Consider the following 20,033-nt stretch of genomic DNA (forward strand, 5'->3'; position numbering starts at 1 on the left):
TTGGACTGGCAGCTGAAGGAGGGAATGATTTATGCTCTTAATTAGAAAAGAAAGCAATGCTGTTTGCTTTTATTTGATAGACACCACATCTGCCTGCACTTAATCAAGGAATTCTTAATCCTATGGACTAAAAGATGTAATAAAAATTCTACTCTTTTACAATTTCTAGAATGATTTTTTAAGTACATAGCAGGGTTGGGGAAACTGTATATTTTTGTCTAGATAAAATATTAGATAACCAGGAAAGGAGGGAGCTGAGAAAGCCATTCCAGCCATTTAACTTTGGGATAACAGTGGGAAGTTTTTCTCTGCCTGCCCCCAATTCTTAGCAGGTCCAGTTTCAGATACAGAAGAGACACTTGGCTTCATGGCATCTTTTAAGAAGCTCTAGCCAATACTTTCCTCCCTTCCCTTATCCCTCCTTGAAAGTTTGCTATATTGCTTCAGATTTCCTCTGTTAGCTCACCCCTTTCTGTTACTAGTTTTATTGCTTTTAATAACAGCTCACTTTTCTGTAGCACTGCATGGTTTACAAAATCTCCTTTTGTCATCTCTTAGACTGTCTATGAGTGTCTCAGTTTGATCCAGTTCCCAACCAGATCGAATCAGTCTGGTTCAGGCCCAGCCTACAGCAACTGGGGACCTGGACAGAAAAAAGGGGGCTGTCGATCTTTCATTTATTTCACAATTTGACCTCAACCAGTACTTCTCAAGAGAATAGCCTGCTGTGGTGTTTAGCCCACCTGAAAATCCTCCACTGGGTGATATTTCTAAGGCACAGGTGCAGGAACTTTTATTTTATTTTAAAAATTTTCTTCTCCTGAATTTTGTGTTTCAGCTCTCAGTTTTCTGTCTCAAGAATCGATCACCTTTCAAAACATTCATAGAAATTTTACAAGCTGCCAGGGCATTGGAAACAGTCTAGGCAAGAATACAAAAATCTTACATTTAGCAGAGACTGTGAATGAGCAGGGACTTGGCTGAGATCATAGAGCCCTGAGTCTGCATCCAGTCAGATTATGAGGTGACAATCCTGTTTGGACTTTATCCCTGCTGTTCAGTCAAGGCTATTCTCCCTCAGCAAATCTACTCCAAGTTTTCCTCTGGCTTTTGAATGTTCTCTGTTTCAGTATGTGGGAATGGATCTTCATTTCTAAGGTATACAACAAAGGAAAAAGATCATGAATTTCTCCAGTAAGATCCTTCCTCTTTGCCTCTCCTTAGAATTTTTAAAAGTCATCTATTTTTGGGGGAGGAAACTGTTAGGGGAGGCAATGTAGGAAGGTGTTTTATTTTTATTTACCAAAACAGCTTAAGAAATTATTTTCACCAAATACAAATCAAATTATTTCATCTAGAATTATATGACAATCTAGCAAAGGAAAAATCAATTAATTCTATATGGTTTACCTTAGTAGCATCTGTATATTTTTTCAAGTTCTTTACCATCATTCATTAATTAATACTTGTAATATTCTTGTGAGACAGGACAGTCTTATCATTCTGATTATTATTGATAGAACCACTTTGGAAGAACAAAGAGGTTAAGTACTTTGCCCAAGGTCACCCAGTAAGTCATTGCTGAGCTAGAAATAGAAGTACATATCTACCATTGTTCATCCTGACACTTCTAACCACCAGACGAGGATTCTCCAACCAGGAGATATGACCCTTCTATTTTGGTTGAGGTTACAACACTGTTTCCTAGTCATCCAGGTTCAAAACCTCTGTCATCCTTGATTCTCCCTTCCCCTGCCTTTTTTTTTTTTTAAGCACCTGTCTTCTTCTTTCTACTTACACAGTCCAATGAACACTTTTCAACTTAGTTCATACTATTCCCCTTTCCAAACTCAGTGGTTCAGTCATTCCGAACTACTCTTTCCTGATCTAAACTAGTTCTCCTGCCCTCATACATTCCCACAAGCCACCCTCTCATCTCTGCCTTTCAGAATCCTTATCTGAGGTTCAGCTCAGGTACAACTTCCTTTGGGGAGCCTACCCTAATTTCCCTAGCTGACAGTGCTCTCTGTCTCTGAAATTTCCCATACTTATTTCTGTGCATTTTGCAGCCCTAAGTAAAAGGTGAGCTCCTTGAGGGGAGGGTCTGTTTCATTTATGTGCTTCTATCTCCAGTGCCTAGGGTTTTGCACAAGGTAGATGTTTAATAAATGTTGGTTGTATTGCATTTATTGAAGGTGTTGAAGCTTGGCTTGGTAGATAGGAATTCAATTGGTTGTGTCTGCTTCATACCCCATTTTTATGAATTACCTTAATGACCAGAGGGCCTCCTCCAGTCATCCCAGAGCACCTCTTTCCTAAATCTTATACAAACACCTGTTCACAGATTGCTGCACTCAGCATGTTGCCTCAAGATTTCAGCAAATAAAAAGTAGCTTGCCCTCAGAAAGGACATGAAATGGGATAAAGCTGAAGTTTTGCTTCCATAAGCAATTACATTTAGCTGCATTGTCTCTCCTTTTTGAAGTTTCTTGCTTGTGCAAAAGCAAGTTTGCACTAACTGGGCTAGAAGTCTTCTGATCCTTCTAAGTCTCAATCTTTATTAATAATGCTTTATTCAACCCCTCCCCCCCATTTACATAGATATCTAGGATATAGCTTCCAGGTGATACAGAACATAGCACTAGGCCTAGGATCAGGAAGACCTGAGTTCAAATCTAGTCTCAGACACATACTAGTTGTATGACCCTGGGCAAATTATTTAACCTCTGTCTCAGTTTTCTTGTCTGTAAAATGAGAATAACGATAGCACTTACCTCTCAGGGTTTTTATGAGGATCAAATGAGATAACTTAAAGCACTTAGCACAGTTCCCAGCACATAGTAAACGCTATATATGCTAACTGTTATGGTCTTCTTCAGGTGGTGAGACTGTCCTACATATCAGTGTACAGGTTATGGGCCAGTAGCATAAAACAATTATCAAACTCATTAGGATCCTGTTTAGACTTATATTGCCAAAGTTAAATCATTTATTTGTTTTCTGTAAGATGTTCTTCCTATCTGAGAAGAAGAGGGGTTGGTCACATGGAGAGTAAGGGATAACTAGCAGATACTCTGAGTGCCCCATTGATATCCTTATAATGTCAAGAAAATGTGAGGAAGGTCCTCTATTGTGTTTATTGGACCTCTGTGGAAAACTGATGGGAGGACATGGCCAAAAGGATGGGAAGATGTATTCTAGGTCACTAGAGGGAATATTTACATTGATGAGACTGGAACATTAGAAAAGTTCTTCTGTGTCCAAGAATATCTACATATTCACAAAAGACCCCCAAGATAAGATTCATGAATTTGTTTTTAATTTTTTTGTAAATCTTGTAATCCTATTCTAAAAATTTTATGCATTTTAAGTTATTATTCTGAGAAGAGGCTCATAGTCTTCATCAGACTGACAAAGGGGTCTATGACACACAAAAAGGTTAGGTTCTTTAAGACTTCTCAGAACAGGGTCTTAAAGTGATAAGTAGTTATCTTGCCATTAGAAATAAAGGATGTCTCAGACTAAGACTTTTAGGACACCCTGTATATCAGAGTCCTGCTCCAAATCGAGCTCTTTACTTTGCCTTTAAACTCAGACCACTCTGGCTTTCATTGAATGACCAGTAATAGATCTCAGCCCAAGCCTCTGTGACTCGCTGTTTAGATATGATGACTTAGAATAAGTGTAAATAGTAATTGTTTTCTCTTCTGGTCAGAAACTTTGATATTTTTATGATGGTAAATTAGTCCATCTTTTGTCTCAATTCTTACCTTAGCCCTTACTCTAGCCCTTAGTCATTGAATAGGCTGATCTCAGACAAACTGACACCTAGGAAAGACCTTCATTTAGAAAGGCCAAGGTCACCCACTGTATCCCAGACCATTGCTACTTGTTTTGACTTTGGTCTTGCCACCGGACTTCAATGACTCTGGAAGTGAGAGCAAGGCTGATGACTTTATGCATACCTGGCTCAATGAAATCCAATCGAAGAACAAGTCATCACCATCATCATCATCATGATGTCATTGGTCCTAATTGAGACTGAAAAATGAACAATAATCCATGTATTATGGACTTCTTAATTGTTCCATGAACAATCCATGAACTTCTTAATTGTTCTTCCATGCTGCAAACATTAGCTTCTCTTTATTTTGTCTTTAATCATAATGTATATCATGAAGCTCTTTTCATCTGGTGTGTTCAAAATATTTTCAAACTGTGGCTACTAAAATGCAAATAATAGGGAAAATGAAACATGTTTCTCCAAGAAAGGTAACAGTTTATTAATAGTGACTCTATAGCTGTTAATAAAGTGGGTCAGACTGGCCCCTTCAGTTAGGTCAGTGACCATGATGAAAAGGAAAATACTCTCCTTATTGAGAAAGGAAAGGAGGAATTCTGGATGGTTGGGGAATGTCACAATTGGCTACAGTGGGAGAGGTGTGTTGGTCTTCCGGTGCAAATGATCACACTGTCTCACAAATAAGGAATGTGAATTTTTTTATGGGTCTCAATTCCCTCTAGTAATCTTTGCTAGGAAATCAGAACCACTCCAATCTGGAATACCTAGTTGGTCATTCTCTTGGAGAGCGGCATCAAATCATCCTTAATTTTATTAGGAGAGACAAGGACAGAAGAACTGTCCCTTGGTTTCAGGTTTAGTCTAAACTGGTTTCTGTTTTCAGGTAAACAAAATGGAAGGTCCAGGTCAAACTGGTTAGCAAGCAGATATTCCAAGGATTTTAGGAGCAATTATACCATTCCCTCTCAACCTTGCCTTTAAGTTAATTTGGACTGGGAAAGACCCCATTTTTTTCGCTTAACTGAGAAATGGGGTTTTGACAAAATGGGGAATAGGATAAATTAGAGAGTAGAATCAATTATTAAACAATACAGCATAATTTTAATTTCTTCATAACAATATTGTGAAGCAAATTGACCACCACCATTTCCATTACATCTAGTGGGGCAATAGAAGAACAAGTGATGGAATACTTTGTTCTAACTCCCAAAGGAAGTTCCTTGATATAATGGTAAATAAAGGCTGACTCTTTTAATATTCAGTCCTTTGTGATATTCACTAGCTCCTTATGGATATATCATAATACATTTTGTTTTGTAATAGCAAACTGTCATAATGATGATATTCTTCTAAGAAGTCATTCTCTATTGACTTAAGCTTTGGAAGAGATAGGTTCTTATTTTATATAAACACAGGACTTCTTCATTTTACACAAATACGCATGTCATACCTTAATTCTGATAAAGATCTCATTTAGGGGAGGCACTCTTTTTATATCCCCCTCACTGACTGAAACTGCTTTTATCTTGTAGCTATTATGAAGAGTCTAATGGAGTTAATGGAAAATAAGGTAGCCTAGACTAAAAAGAGTTTTTAGGCTAGGAGTTAGTATCTGAATTAATAATAAAATAGACTACATTTACACAGAATCTTATAGCTATAACAACTTTGTGAGGTAGATTTCGATAGGTGTTTAGATACCTGTTAAGTGACAAATGGGAAAATGGATGCCCAAAAAACTCAGTGACTTTCCTAGGGTTACATGGCTATTAAGTTGATTAGAACCCATTTCTTCTGATTCCAAGACTAATGTTCCTCTGTATCACACTGCCCTAGTCTCAACTTTAACATAAATAGTTTATTAGGACTTTATGAGAATGACTAGCTAGTCTATTAAGCAGGGTCTTGAAGGGAAAAAAGTCATTTCCATGGTGGGGAAAGGATCAGGAAAGGTTGGATAATGGAGTACTGTCTGTAAGGTTAGATCTTTATGAAGACATAATGGGAGCCCTTGAGCAGGTGGGAGGTACTGGGAACACTGAGGAGGTAAACAACTGTTGCCAAAAGTGAAAATCAGGGAATAGAAATGAAGATGAAGGAAACCCAAAAGCAAACTCTTTCCACTGCATGGTTTTTTCTCTGGTGGTTTTTAAAGCAGATCTTCCAGCTATAGTTACCCCTCCATCCAACAGATGAAGTATACTTGATATTTATTCTGAAATATACTCAGTCCCTGCAAGAATCTTCTTCCACACACAAAGGGTTAAGAAGAAGGAAGGCTGAAGCTGGTCATCATCGGGCCCTGAAGCCTTGGGGTTTCCCTTTTCAAAGTCTCCTGAGAATGAGATCTGCCAGTTCTCTTATGATCAGGAGACTAGGAGCCCTGTGGGTTTGGATAATCTTTCCTGGAGTCAGATAGAGAGCATATATCCCAGACTTTGGTTTTAAACCAACGTGAGCTGCATGAGGGCAGGGACTATGTTTTTGCTTTTCTTTGTGTCTCCAACCATTAGTACAGTGCCAAGAACATAGCGATTACTTAATATATGCTTTGATGATTGACTGACTGAATGACCTCTCTTCCCTTCATGATGGAATGACTTTCCATGATATCCTTTTAGGGAATAAGAAGATCCCACCAATTCACTTACTGGCAATGTGAGGCTGAGCAAGTTTTTTAACCTCTCCTTATCTGAGGTTAGACAGGATGACAGCTTGGGTCTTTCCAAAAACCCTAACATTCTTTACTTTTGCAAACTGCCTTCTACCCCATATTCTATGTTTACAAAGTAGATTAGAGAAAGGTAAAAAAAAAAAAAACAACACTTGAAATTCACTTGTCTGTAATTTTCTTTCACTGTAAAGTAAAGCTTTAATTACCAGATGTCAGATAGCTAGATAATTAGAGTAAGTTGTTGTGTCTGATTCTTTGTGACCCCATTTAGGGTTTTCTTGGCAAAGACAAGAGTGGTTTGCCATTTCCTTCTCCAGCTTATTTTACAGATGAGGAAACTGAGGCAAACAGGGTGAAGTGACTTGCCCAGACTCATACAGCTAGTGATTATTCAAAAGCTGGATTTGAACTTAACCCTTCCTGACTCCAGGCATAGAACTTTATCCACTGCACCACCTAGCTGCCCCTAGTGAGTAAGACCTAGGCTCAACACCTACCTCAGGCATTTATTGGCTGTATGACCTTGGACAGTTTCTTAACCTCTTTGAGCTTCAATTTCTCTATCTGTAAAATGAGGAGTTTAGACTCCATGACCACTAGGGTCTTTTCTAGTTCTAAACTCTCTAGTATCTTTTCCAAGAAAACCCCATAAAGCGGTCACAAAGAGTCAGACAGGAGTGAAAAATAGCTAAACAACAGACAACAGAAGAATGTTCTCTGGTTCCTCCTTCTGTTCTTCTCCATGTCTCAGAGCATCTTTATCTTCATTCGGTTTTTTCTTCTTTCTTGTCTTTGTGGCTCTTCTCCATCTATTCATTGATCCCTCTCTTCCTTTCTCCATCAGGATCTGGCCTCAGTGATTACCCTAACTTTCCTTTTTTCCCTCTAAAAATATGTCTTATTGATGCCTTTTGTTTTTACATTATGGTCATTTCTTAACCTCTCTCCATATTTAACCTTCTCTTGTGACAAGAAAATTACAGTTAAGCAAAAACATTCTGATACAAAGACCAGGTTAGACAATGCATACAGTATTTATCTCCCTGCCCTGCTCTGTATTTTAATCTCTCCCTGTCCACAGGCACCTTCTCCTCTTCCTAAAGCATTTACTTTCATTTTCTTCAATACTTCTTTCCTCTGGTAAAGGCACAGGAGTCACACCCCACAAAATTGTTCCCTATCTCAAACTCTACCTTCAAACTCTCAAACTATTCCCCTGACTCTAGGACTTGGCAGGCTTTAAAAATCTCCAGAATGATGGCTAATCTTCACTTAACTAAATACTAGTTGCCATTCCAATTCAGAGATCTCCTCTATATGTATAAATGGATGTCATGGCTTAGACACTCCTCTCTTTTCTGTGGCTACTGACACAATTCACAAAAGAGCAGATTAGCCTTTCAGCCTCCTTTCCTCTCCTTCCACTCATTCTTTAATCATTTGCATTGGCGGGCATCCCCCCCGCCCCAGCCTCCCATTCTACTGGAAGTGCCCTTTCACAGTTAACCAATGAGTTCATCATCACCAAATCCAGTTGTCTTTTCCCAGTTCACCAGCCTCAGGATCTTGGTAACGTTTGACATTAGTGACCACCTCTCCTGCTTTGGTACCCTCTACTCCCTTGCATTTTATGACATCTCATAATTTGGGTTCTACTAATCCCAATTGTTCATTTTCTGTCATTTCCTGTACAGTTTTTCTTTGTCCTCTTGCTCTGTGCATATGGTGCCATCTTTAGCTCTCTTATTCTATCTCTGAACCTGTTTCTTCCATGAGCTAATATTCAGCCTGAAGGAAATTTATAGAATTTAGATGTGGATTTAATCTAAGCTCCTCCTTTTACAGATGAGGAAACTGAGAGCTAGAGAGATGAAATAACTTGCCCCAAGTTGAAAAGGTAATTAGAAATATATCAAGGATTTGATTCAATTCAATAAACAGTTATTAAACATTTATGGAATGGCTAGATGGAGAAGTAGATAGAGTGCCAGGCCTGGAGTCAGGAAGACTCATCTTCCTGAGTTCAAATCTGGCCTCACACACTTACTAGCTGTGTGTGTGTGTGTGTGTGTGTGTGTGTGCGTGTGTGTGTGTGTGAAACCCCAAATGGGGTCATGAAGAGGTGGACATGACTGGAAAAAAAACAAACAAACAATTGAACCTGAATTAATAAACATTTACCTGTGCCAGGCCCTATGCTAAGCACAGGGGATAGAAATAAGAAAAAGAGACAGTCCCTAACCTCAAGGAGCTTCCAATCTAATGGGAGAAAACACACAAAAGGAAGATAAAGAAAACTGGGGAGGGTTTGCACCCCAAAAAGAGGCACAATGTTTCCTGGAGTTGGAAGCAAGCAGAATAAATGATGAAAGATGTTTGTAAGCCCTTTATAAAGGAAGGCTGAAGGAGGAAGTCAGTGTTCTGCCCTTCTGACCTCCAAATAGAGGGGAGAGGTAACTGAGGGAGAGTTGAGAAAGGGCAGAGTAGCAAAACCTGAGTGACATGAGATTTCAGATGATCAGGAGGGTGAGGGGGGAGTGGGGAGGCATGTTGTTCCCTGAACTTGAAGCCAAATAGAACCTAAATCTTCTGATTCCTAATCCTGTGTTCTTTCTAAAACAGTGTGCTGCCTTACTTCCACTGTTTTACATGTTACCTTTCTATGGACGATGACCCAATCTTTGTGCTGAGGGTAATCTGGTTCCCTTCTCCCCCAGTAGTAGTCTCCTCCAGTGATGTAGTCACTGACATTAGGGGCAGAAAACAGAAGTACAAAATGCAGAGGTGTATCTAAGTCCTGACATCCACTTATAGAGGGATTCTCTGTCTGAATTAGAAGGTATATAGTTGTGTGAAGATTAGCCATGATTCTGGAGATCTTCAAAAACCGAAGCTTACCAAGTCCTGGAGTCAGGTGTATAGTTTGAGAGTTTGAAGATAGCGTTTGAGATAGGGAACAATTTTGTGGGGTGTGAGCCCTGAGCCTTTACCAGAGGATATAAGGGGATGGGATATTTCTCTCCTCCCCATCACCCAATGATCACAGCAGTAGTTTAGTTACTTACCCAGTAGGAGACACCACATTCAGCAGGGAGCAGTGGGGGGAGTTGAGCAATTTATTCTACAGATAGGAACAGGTACAGAGAAGCAGGAAGTCATTTCAAAGAATGAAACCTCTGGATAAGAGAGATGATTATGAACTCAAAGGAGAGAAGTACACCTGGCAAGTGAACCAAACTGTAGAGAGTAGATCCAGAGAACCCAACTGAGCAACCTACTCACCAGAGATATTGCATTCAGCGGGTAGGAGTTCAAGGACTCCACAAGAAAAGAAAGGACATCAGGGATGTTCAGTACCAGAGGGCATAAGGTGACTTAGCCACAGGTATTGCTTATGTGTATACCTCATTATGAGCATATTCTAAGTTTATACCCACTCTCCCAACAGATACTATTTGTAATTGCTGGAGACTAAGTCCCAGGTTTATTGGAGGAATATTTTGTAGCCACTGTTCTTACTCTTCCATTTTAGTAATGTCTTTGCGAAATTTCTGCTAATTGTGTCTACTGGCTGACTATTAAAGGTAAGCTCACTTGTGGAAGCTCATGAACTACTTTTAGGAGTCCTGACCCATAGAGTACCTTTGCACCCTAAAACCTATGGGGTTATACTTGTCTTATCTCTAGAGTGTCTTTGTCTAGAGATAGTTGAAACATGCTCTTAATTCAATCTAATTCAATTCTATTTGGGCCCGATATAGCTGAATATCACAAAATAGCTGCTGGGCAGGCCAGGGCTGGGAAGATCATCCCAGGCCAGGAAGAATTCACATTGGGTCAGCAGTTGCTATTGGATTGGGATGGAAGCTTCCTATCTGGTAACTTCCTATTTTAACTAATTATTCTTGCTAAGCTTAGCTGTTTGTACACTTTAGAAGAACTGCAAATATTGTCAGTGATCTCTAAATCTAAGGGAAAGACCTTTATACCCTGTTCTAGTTACTGGGTTATTTCTTTTTCCCCTACTTGATTGTAAGGTCAAAGGAGATATCTTTTGTTGTCTTTCAATAGCCAGCACAATGTCTTGCATGTAGTGGGTCCTTAAAAAATGTTTATTGAATGAATTTTCATTTTCATTTCTGAGGGATAAAACTCAATGGATTTCAACAAAGTTGTGACCTGCTCAAGACCACCCACCTAGTAAGTGATAAAACCAGAATTCAAACCTAGCCCTTTTGACTTCAAATCTAATACTTTTTCTGGTATACTATGCCATTTAAAAATAGCGGAGTCACCAACTTCACCAGAATTTCTCAGGCACAAAATGTAACCTAATTTTAGAAACAATTCAGTAACATTTCCTATTTAAAAAATCCATTTATATTTCAACCTTTACACCTGAAAATAACAAAGAAGCAGAGCCGGTCTCTGTGTAGCTGAGATAGATATTACAAAGTCCACACACACATTACAGCTCATGCACTGCAATGGCAGGGGAGCCCCTCCCCCAGAAGATATTTACTCTTATTTATCTACTTTTAATAAATGTGGGTGTTCTTCCATTCCCACTCCTTAACAGATTAAAAGCAGTTGGCTAGAGGACTGAAGAGAAGCACAGTTCTCTGGGGTCATTTGGTGGTTAAAAGTAATTTCAGTGGATGACAGGGTTTTGAGCTGGAGATTTTGATCTTTAAGATCAACTGGTCTAACTCCAAAAATTTTCTGGAGGGGGAAATCTGGGTTGAGAGAAAGGGAAGAGACTTGCCCAAGGTCACACAGCTAGTCCTTCTCACTATCTTAGACCTCCCCTCCCACCCAGACATTCAGATGAAATTAACTAGAGACCTCTTGCCCCACCAAGATGATCTCAGGAAATTAACTAAGGAAACCCTCCCACAGCAACAGACCTGATCTTAGGCTGAGAAGTTTAGCTACAAATTACCCCAAGGTTAAGACATTCTCCCCCTGCCCCAACTCATCCTGTCCCTATTATTTAACCTCCCACATTAGGAAAGCAACTCACTGGATAGCCTCCATTTGCCTCCTACCCTATGGCTATGTAAAATCTCATATATGCATATTTCCCTTTGTTCTGTAGGCTGTGTAAAACCCTATATGGTATGTGTTTGCATCTCCTTTTGTTCTGTGGAATTGCTAGCCACCTGGCAACTGCCCATCGGCTGATGCTAATTAAACTTTTATCTTCTATCCTTGGCGCCTGAATTATTGACCTCCTGTCAAAGGGAAGAATTTCTCACTAGGAGGATCTCTGGACCTCTGGGCTGAGAAATTTCCCACCAACCACTCACATGGGAAACAGCAGTGATCTACTTCTGAGAAGATGTTCTGTATTCCCCTACCGCATTGGTGAGAACAGTCCCTTTCTTCGGGCAGAACTACTGCATCTTTAAAATAACTAGACTGACACAGTCTGTCTGACTTGTTTCTGTTGGCTCAAAGCATGGCCACCATGCCCTAAGCTGGGGAAAGGGGAAGGGAAGTGGAAGGGAAGGGAGGAAGGACTATTTTCCTCCTCCTCCAGGAACCTTGGATTGTGTGGCCCCAAGAAAATGGTTTGAGGTTATGGTATATTTTATTATTCCTTTCAATCGTAGGGGAAGTGTTAGAGTCCTAGTCCTGGGAGCTTGAGCCATGGTAACCCTGGAGCCAGAATTCTAGGCCAGATGTTGCCAGCCCTGAAGGGAAGCCCTGAGAAGCCTGGGAACCAGGATGCCCTGGATACCGGGGACTTTGGACTTAGAATTTGGATATAGAAATACTGAGGTGGTGCTCCCTTATTATGCCCCCACGTGCTGAGGGGGGAGGGGGATATTAGTATGTTTGTTCTTTGAAGTCAATATTCCTTCGTAAAAGCAAACGGTAGAGTAGTTAAATAGAACTGGTTTTATTAAAACCCCAACTAAAATCCTACCTCCTACAGGAAGCCTTCCCCAATGCCTTTTGATTTCAGTGCCTTTCCTCTGTTACTTATTTCCTATTTATCCTGTATACAACTTGCTTTGTGTATATTAGTTTGCATATTGTCTCTCCCATTAAATTGTAAATTCCTTGCTGGCAGGAACTGTCTTTTACCTCTTTCTGTATCCCCAGAGCTTAGTAGAGTGTCAGACACATAGTAGGCACTTAATAAATGTTTATTGATTGATTGATTGAACTGTGGTTCTGGGGATCCCTAAGATTGGGGGAAGGAGTTGGTGGGGACTTGAGCCAATGGCAGAAATAAGAGACTGCACAAACCTCTACCAGAGTACCTTGGGGAGGAGTGAAATGCAACAGACCTAACCTTTGGTGAGGTTACTAACATAGTTGGTAAGTGGGGGCAGCTAGGTGGTGCAGTGGATAAAGCATCAGTGCAGGAGTCAGGAGGACCTGAGTTCAAATCTCACCTCAGACACTTGACATTCATATTAGCTGTGTGACCTTGGGCAAGTCATTTAACCCCAACTGCCTCATCCTGGGTCATGTTTCAGTCATCCTGATGAATATCTGGTCACTGGATTCAGATGGCTCTGGAGGAGAAGTGAGGCTGGTGACCTGCACAGCCCTCCCTCTCTCAAAACAAAGTCCAGTGAAAGTCATGTTGTTATTTCTCTGATGGCACGGTCTTCTTTGGCAACAAAGGACAAACACACACACAGCTGGTAAATGACAGAGCAAAGAGTCAAACCCGTCTCTCCTGATTTGAGTCTACCCTTCTTTGTAAGTACACCACACATTTCCTGAAGGGCCTGGGTAGCAGGTTTTTTAAATTGTACTTTCTTAACACTTTTTCCCTCACAATCTTTGCTTCTGCCCTAGGTTATAGCCAGAGAGGAGAGACAGATTTCAGAGGCTGCCTGCAGCAGATTAGCATGGGCAGGGAACAGGCAGAGAACATTCATGGCTACAAGGAAGAAGATAAGAAACACCAGCCACCGCAACAGAGAGGTCTGGGGAACACTGGAAAGGAAAAGACAAGCTCAGTCCTGTGCCCCTCAGTAGCCCCTGAGGGCATTATTCTACAACTTCTGTCCTCCTGAGTCAGGAAAAGGTCAAAATATGTTTGCTTCCCTATTGACTAAGGGGAGAAATAGGTCCTGCATTTTCATCAAACATGGTTAATATTTTTGAATGTTGGGGAAAAGGCCAGCAAGCCCCTGCTGCTTCTGGATATGAGATACCATGTAGGTTAAAAGGAGAGGAGACAGATGCTAGGCTGCATGTGGACCTGGAGAGAAATTCATGAATTTATGTGGCATCACTGGGGACCATGAACACAAAGATGAAGAAAGTGCAGAACTCTGATGGTGAGCAACCACTGGAATCCTTACCCTCACAGGAAGTTGCAATCAAAGCCCAGCTGGGAGCCAGCCCAGGAGAGAGGAACCAGCAAGCCCTGAAATCACCAAGCTCCAGGCTAGATAGAGCTTCGATGAAAGAAAGAGGCAAAAGGGGTACAGAAATATTGACATTCACAAGGTTTCTCTGGAAGGGGCATGAACCAGAGAGACTGGGAAAAGACTTTCCACCACTGTAACTGGGTTTTTGTCAAAGAGAGCTACAAAAAGTAGGGGTCACCACAATGCAAAGAACATTGGAAACCAGTGACATGACTTTGAATCCTATCTTCTGTTTCTTAGCTCTGTGAACTTAGACAAATCATTTAGATTCTCTGTAACTCAGCTTTCTCTTTAGTAGAAGGATGCAGTTAGTCTAGACTGAAGATTCTTAACCTTTTTTGTGTGCCTTGGATCCCTTTGGCAGTCTGGTGAAATCTATGGACCCATTCTCAGAATACTTTTTTAAAATTGCTAACTGAAAGAAATGGCTTGCAGCTAAAGATCAGTGAAAATAAAGATGTAATTTTCCCCTCCATCCAAGTTCCCAAACCTCTCTCAAAGGACCTTTGACCTAGACGATCCATAAAATCTGATTTAGCTCTCAATCTTATATAAAAGCTTAAATTTCAGTTCTCTGGAAATTTTACTCATCCAAAAATCTCATCCCACAATTAAGGGATATGATCAACCCACAATTACACAAGGAATAAAATGGTAAAGTTTAGAGGATAAATGAAGAACATAGTGGCAAGACTTCAGGGCCTTTCAAAAGATAAAAATTTTTTCAGAAGTAGAATCAGGTGGGCTGGTTAGTGATTCTGAACTGTCTTTGGTTTTTTAATCTTTTTTTTATTCTTTGATATTTGGTCTAGGGGCAGTTAGGGGAGGTATATATTTGGAAATGAAGATGATGTGAAAAACAAAGATATTGATAAATATATTTTATAAAAGAAATAGAGTTTAGGTTCTTAGGATAAATCATTGCCAGATAGTCTCTAAGTCTAAGAAACACCCATATTTCAGCAATCCAAGCTTGGTAGGAAGCAAGATACGATTAAGATGCAAAGAAAATTATTTTTAGCCTAGGTCAAAGTCAGAGTGAAAATGGTATGCTGGGTATTCCAGCTCTGGAAGAAAGAAGTCAAAAACACCAGCCTGAAGGCTGCTTGATGAATATATGGCTTCAGAACAGAGAGGCTGCTTATACTGTGAAGATAGTTCTCAAAGTCTATAGCTCCCCTTACTTACAGTACGTACAAACAGTCAGTCAATCAAGTTGAATTTATTAAGCACCTACTACGTGGCAGGTACTTTTTAAATTTTTAAAATTTTTTTTAATTTCAGTGTTCCACAATCACTACCACACAACCTAGATTTTTTGTTTCCCTCCCTCCCCTTCCTCTTCCCTCCACCTCTTCTCTCCCTCCCTGAGACTGAATACAATTTTATATAGGTTCTACACATACATTCCTATTAAAACATTTTTGCCATAGTCATGTTGTGTAGAAGAATTAAAATGAATGTAAGAAATCATATAACAAACCAAAATGTGTAATACAAAAGAAATGATCTGCTACATTCTGCAATTGAATTCCATAGTTCTTTCTCTGGATGTGGAAGGCATTTTGCCTTAAAAGACCATTGGGAATTTTTTAAGTCCTTGCATTGCAATGAAGTTCCAAGTCTACCAGAAAAAGTCCTTGCACACTGTGGTTGTTGCTGTGTGCAAAGTTCTCCTGGTTCTGCTCCTTTCACTCAGCATCAGTTCATATAAGCCTTTCCAGGCCTCTCTGAAGTCCTCCTGTTCATTATTTCTTATAGCACAATAGTATTCCATAACTTTCATATACCACAGTTTATTCAACCATTCCCCAATTGATGGGCATCCCCTTGATTTCCAGTTTTTGGCCACCACAAAGAGTGCTGCCATAAATATTTTTGTACATGTGGGACCCTTACCCATTTTTATGATCTCTTGGGGATACAGTCCTAGAAGAGGTATTGCTGGGTCAAAGGGTATACATATTTTTGTAGCCCTTTGGGCATAGTTCCAAATTGCTCTCCAGAATGGCTGGATCAGCTCATAGCTCCACCAACTCTCCCACATCTTTTCCATTATCTTTGCCAAAAAAACCCCAAATGCAGTCTTGAAGACTCAGACATAACAACTTAGAAGTCATTTAATGAATGTTTATCCAATTGAATTTAGCACAGATATTGGAACTTAAGGGATGCCAGAGATCTGTAGTGGGAGTGGGGGAGACAGCATTTCAAGCATGAGAGGACAGGCAGAGAAAGGGCCTACATCCAAAAAAGAAAGTGTCTTGTTCATGGAACAATAAGGAGACCAATGTCACTAGACTGGAGAGTATGTGCCAAGGAGTAAGTTGTAAGAAAACTGGAAAGACTGGAGGGGGCTTTTAATGCCAAACAGAGCATTTTGTACTTGCTCCTGGAGGCCACAGAGAGCCACTGGAGTTTACTAAGGTAGGGGATGACGCATCAGACTTACTAACATAGAGTATCAAGGTCACAGTTACTTTAAAAATGAAACTAATTTGAATTCTCCTTAATTTCAAACAACAAATATACTACCCACAACCCTTTTAAGGGGGCAGAGGGAGCTGGATGTTGGCTTAAGTCTATGTGACCTCGGGAAAATCATCTCATTCTTCTGATTCTCATCTTTCTCATCCATAAAAAGGAGAAAATAATACTTGCAATGAGAATTAGCACAGTGTAATAGTGCATAAAGTGCCTGCCCTGGAATTAGGAAGATCTACATTCAAGTCTGACATATACTGTGACTATGAACACGATGCTTAATTTCTCAGTGCCCTCATTCAGGTCCTTAAGGTTACAGAAAAGGTACCTGTTAACTCTTGCCTTGGAGTTTTCTATATTGATAAATTCACAGGTCTAGATTAAAAAAAAAAGAAAAAAAATACTTGCAGAGTTGTCATCAGAAAAGTGCTTTGTAAACCTTAAAGGGATTTAGAAATGGGAGTTGTTTTTCAGTCTAAAATAGGTAATTGTTAGTACACTGATCTCTGACTAGATCTTGAGAGGTTTTTTTTGTCCTCATTTTGATGAGGCTGGAAATTCTGTCTTTTCTCTCCTCTCTGGATGCTAAACCATTTGAGACTGATTTTAGCCTAGAGCAAGAAAGGACTAGAAATGATGGGAAGTACCTTGGGATGACTACAGAGGAGGAACCCCTGCTGAGAAAGCAAGGGCATTCAAGAGGCCTGGATGGAATTTCGACCTTGAGCACTAGAGTGCGCCACAGCTCGCCAAGTGAGCTCGTCAGCGGCCGCAGGCTGTCCAGGAGGCTTTCTGTAGTGAGCTATTCTTTGCAGCATGGGAGAGAGCTGGCTTTTTGGAGTTTCCCTTTGCTCTTTTTAATTTAGGGGCTGATCATTTTGACAATTAATTTTCTGATGATGGGGGAAGGGCATTTTTATGTCGCTCGTCTACATCCCCAGTCTCCCTCCTGTCTCTTTGTACTGATTTACGCCCAGCCGCAGGATGGCTGCGGAGGGATTACCTTTCCTGTGTGCCACTGAAAGGTGGGGTGTGGAGGCGGTGAGGGGGGAAGTGCTTGAAGAAAATCCCCTTCCTACCGAGGGCGACCTCCTCACCCTTCCCATAGAGATGAGAACCTCTCAGGCTGGAGGATTACAAAGAGAATCGAAGACTTGAGGGTATTAAAGCAGCTTACTCAGCCATGATCTGAAAGGGAGGCAGACCTATTTCGCCCGTGCTTCTCCCCGCCCCTGTCTCCCTCTCCCTCTCTCTCTGTCTCTCTCTCTCTGTCTCTGTCTCAGTCTCTGCCCCCCACCCCCCACCCCCGTCTCTTTCTGTCCCCCTTTGTCCAGTCCAGGTTTTCTGTTAGTTTCCTGCAGGTCCCTATACTAAAATCAGCCCCAATATAAATATCTCTGTGATAGAATTTTGGAACTGGACCATCTAGCTTAAACCTCTCATTTTTACCAATGAGGACACCAAGATAAAGTGATCTCCCAGATAGCAAAGAACCAGAGCCAGAATTAGTACTCACATCTCCTAACTCTAAAATCTACCTTTCCTCTTTCCATTATATTTCCATCTGAGATATTTAACATTTACAAAGTATTTTCTTCCCAGTGATCTCATTTTATACATTAAGAAGCTGAGGTCCATACAAGTCAAGTGACTAGGTGGCTTCTGAGGTCCTTTCTAAGTCTTTAATTCTGTGAGTTGGCCAATATGACATCAGTAAGTATTGGAGCTGGAAATGAACTCAGGTCATAGGAGCATGGAAGAGACAGAAGGAACTCTTACTCCTTTGGCTTCTGTGATTTTCTGGTCTTAGAAGAGTATATGGGTGACAGCTTCCCAAACAGAGGTGATTTTTTTCCAAATCTATTAAGTAAAAGGACTAAATGATCTCTAAGATCAAGCCCCTTCATCTTATAAAGGAAACTGAGGTCTGGAAACATTAAGGAACATGCCCAATGTCAGTACAGTAAATAGACAGGACAGGATTCAAACATAAATCTTCTGACTCCAAATTCAGCAGGTTTCTTATTCTATTATATTTCCCTTTGTCTTGATTCAATTTCTAGAATCTTCATTAGTAGGTTTTCTTCTTTCTCTTTGTTAGTTGGTTTCCTTCCTTCCTCCCTCCCTCCCTCCCTTCCATCCTTCCTTCCTTCCTTCCTTCCTTCCTTCCTTCCTTCCTTCCTTCCTTCCTTCCTTCCTTCCTTCCTTCCTTCCTTCTTTCCTTCTTCTCTCCTTCTCTTTCTTTCTGGCTACATTTTTAATGCTCTGAATATTGTAGTATAAAATGAATACTAGTAGGACTTGCTTGTTTTTCTGAGTTCAGAAGCAATGTGGGTATTATAGTCTTGGAGGTCTAGCAGAGGATGTATATAAGGTCATAGTCATAAAATTTTTAGAGCTGCAAGAGTTCTTAGAAATCATCTTCTCCCTCCACCCTTTTTTTTTAAACAGATAAGAAAAGCACTCTGGAATTCAGGAAGCTGTCATCCATGCAATTCCTTAAGCGAGACCAGAAAATCATAGCCAGCTCTGGAATAATAATAGGTCACATTTCTATAGTGACTTACAAAGCTTTTATTGACAACAAATCTATGATGTAGGTAGTATTATACCCATTTTACAGGGAGGAAATTGAGGATTCAAGAAATGAAATGACTTACCCATGGTCACATAGCTAATACGTGTTGGAGCCGAGTAACTGTTGGGGGAAACTACAATCAATTAGTTCTATTATTTCAACCAAGTCATAACAACCAAATTTGACACTGAGGATTGACCTCAGATTATAATTTTGGAATAGTTTGCATCCAGGTATTCCTCCAATGTGAGTAGAAGGGATTCCTAGATCCTGTATTCAAGGAAATAATTGCATATCAGGTAGGGCAGCTTTCATTTCATCACACAGAAAATGAAAGGGACTCACAGGAGTCCACAAAAAGATATAGAAAACACATCACAAGCACATTAATACCTTGGTGGTGGAGCTGTGAACTGGTCCAACAACTCTAGAAAGCAGTTTGGAATTATGCTTTAAAAAAGTGATTAAGATGTCTCTACCCCAAGTTTTTTCAATTTTCCTGTAGGCCCATGCAAATGAATGGGCTGGAAAGTGTCTCCAGACTGAGGGGTAGGGGCAGAGAGAGGGGGACAGCATTGTTTTGTTGGCTGTTTGGCTGTCTTCTCTGATTTTTCATATGCAGTTTAGCTGCTGAAAATCTCACTCCTTTTGGGAGGTACAAATGAGCCTATTCCGAGTCTGTCCCTTTTCTCAAGGTGTAAAATGATTTACTCAAATCTGAAAGGGGGTTCCCCTTTAGAAGGTGCAAATGTAGTCCAAATGGAATAAACCCTTATACCTTATCCAGTAGACTTAAAGTTCCAAATGGGGACACATACAATATAGCAGGTTCTTAATCAACATATGTTGAAAGAATGGATAAATGAAGTTGGGCTTGAACAGTGCCTTGATAGCAATTCTAACAAGGGAGTGATGTGTCTAGGCTCCCCACAACAATTCCCCCATAATGAGGGCCTCTCTGAACCTCAGTTTGAGCACCTGTAAATTGAGGAGGTTGAACTTGATGATCAAATCCATAAATTTTATATTATCAGCCCCTTCCCCCTTTTTGGAGCCTCTAAAGCTATATCTTCCCCCAGTTTCCCTGGACTAAAC

General features: G+C 40.4%; 1 long non-coding RNA gene across 1 annotated transcript in view; it reads left to right on the top strand.

Moving 5' to 3' along the window:
• The first annotated feature begins 839 nt into the window (after window positions 1-839).
• LOC140520404 (uncharacterized) overlaps window positions 840-20,033 on the top strand; it is a 101,802-nt gene continuing 82,608 nt past the window's right edge. The window contains exon 1 of the long non-coding RNA XR_011972490.1: window positions 840-1,158. This is a non-coding gene — a long non-coding RNA (uncharacterized lncRNA). The remainder of the gene's footprint in view (window positions 1,159-20,033) is intronic.

This window comes from Notamacropus eugenii, chromosome 1 (genome assembly GCF_028372415.1).
Source record: "Notamacropus eugenii isolate mMacEug1 chromosome 1, mMacEug1.pri_v2, whole genome shotgun sequence".
Classification (NCBI taxonomy): domain Eukaryota; kingdom Metazoa; phylum Chordata; class Mammalia; order Diprotodontia; family Macropodidae; genus Notamacropus; species Notamacropus eugenii.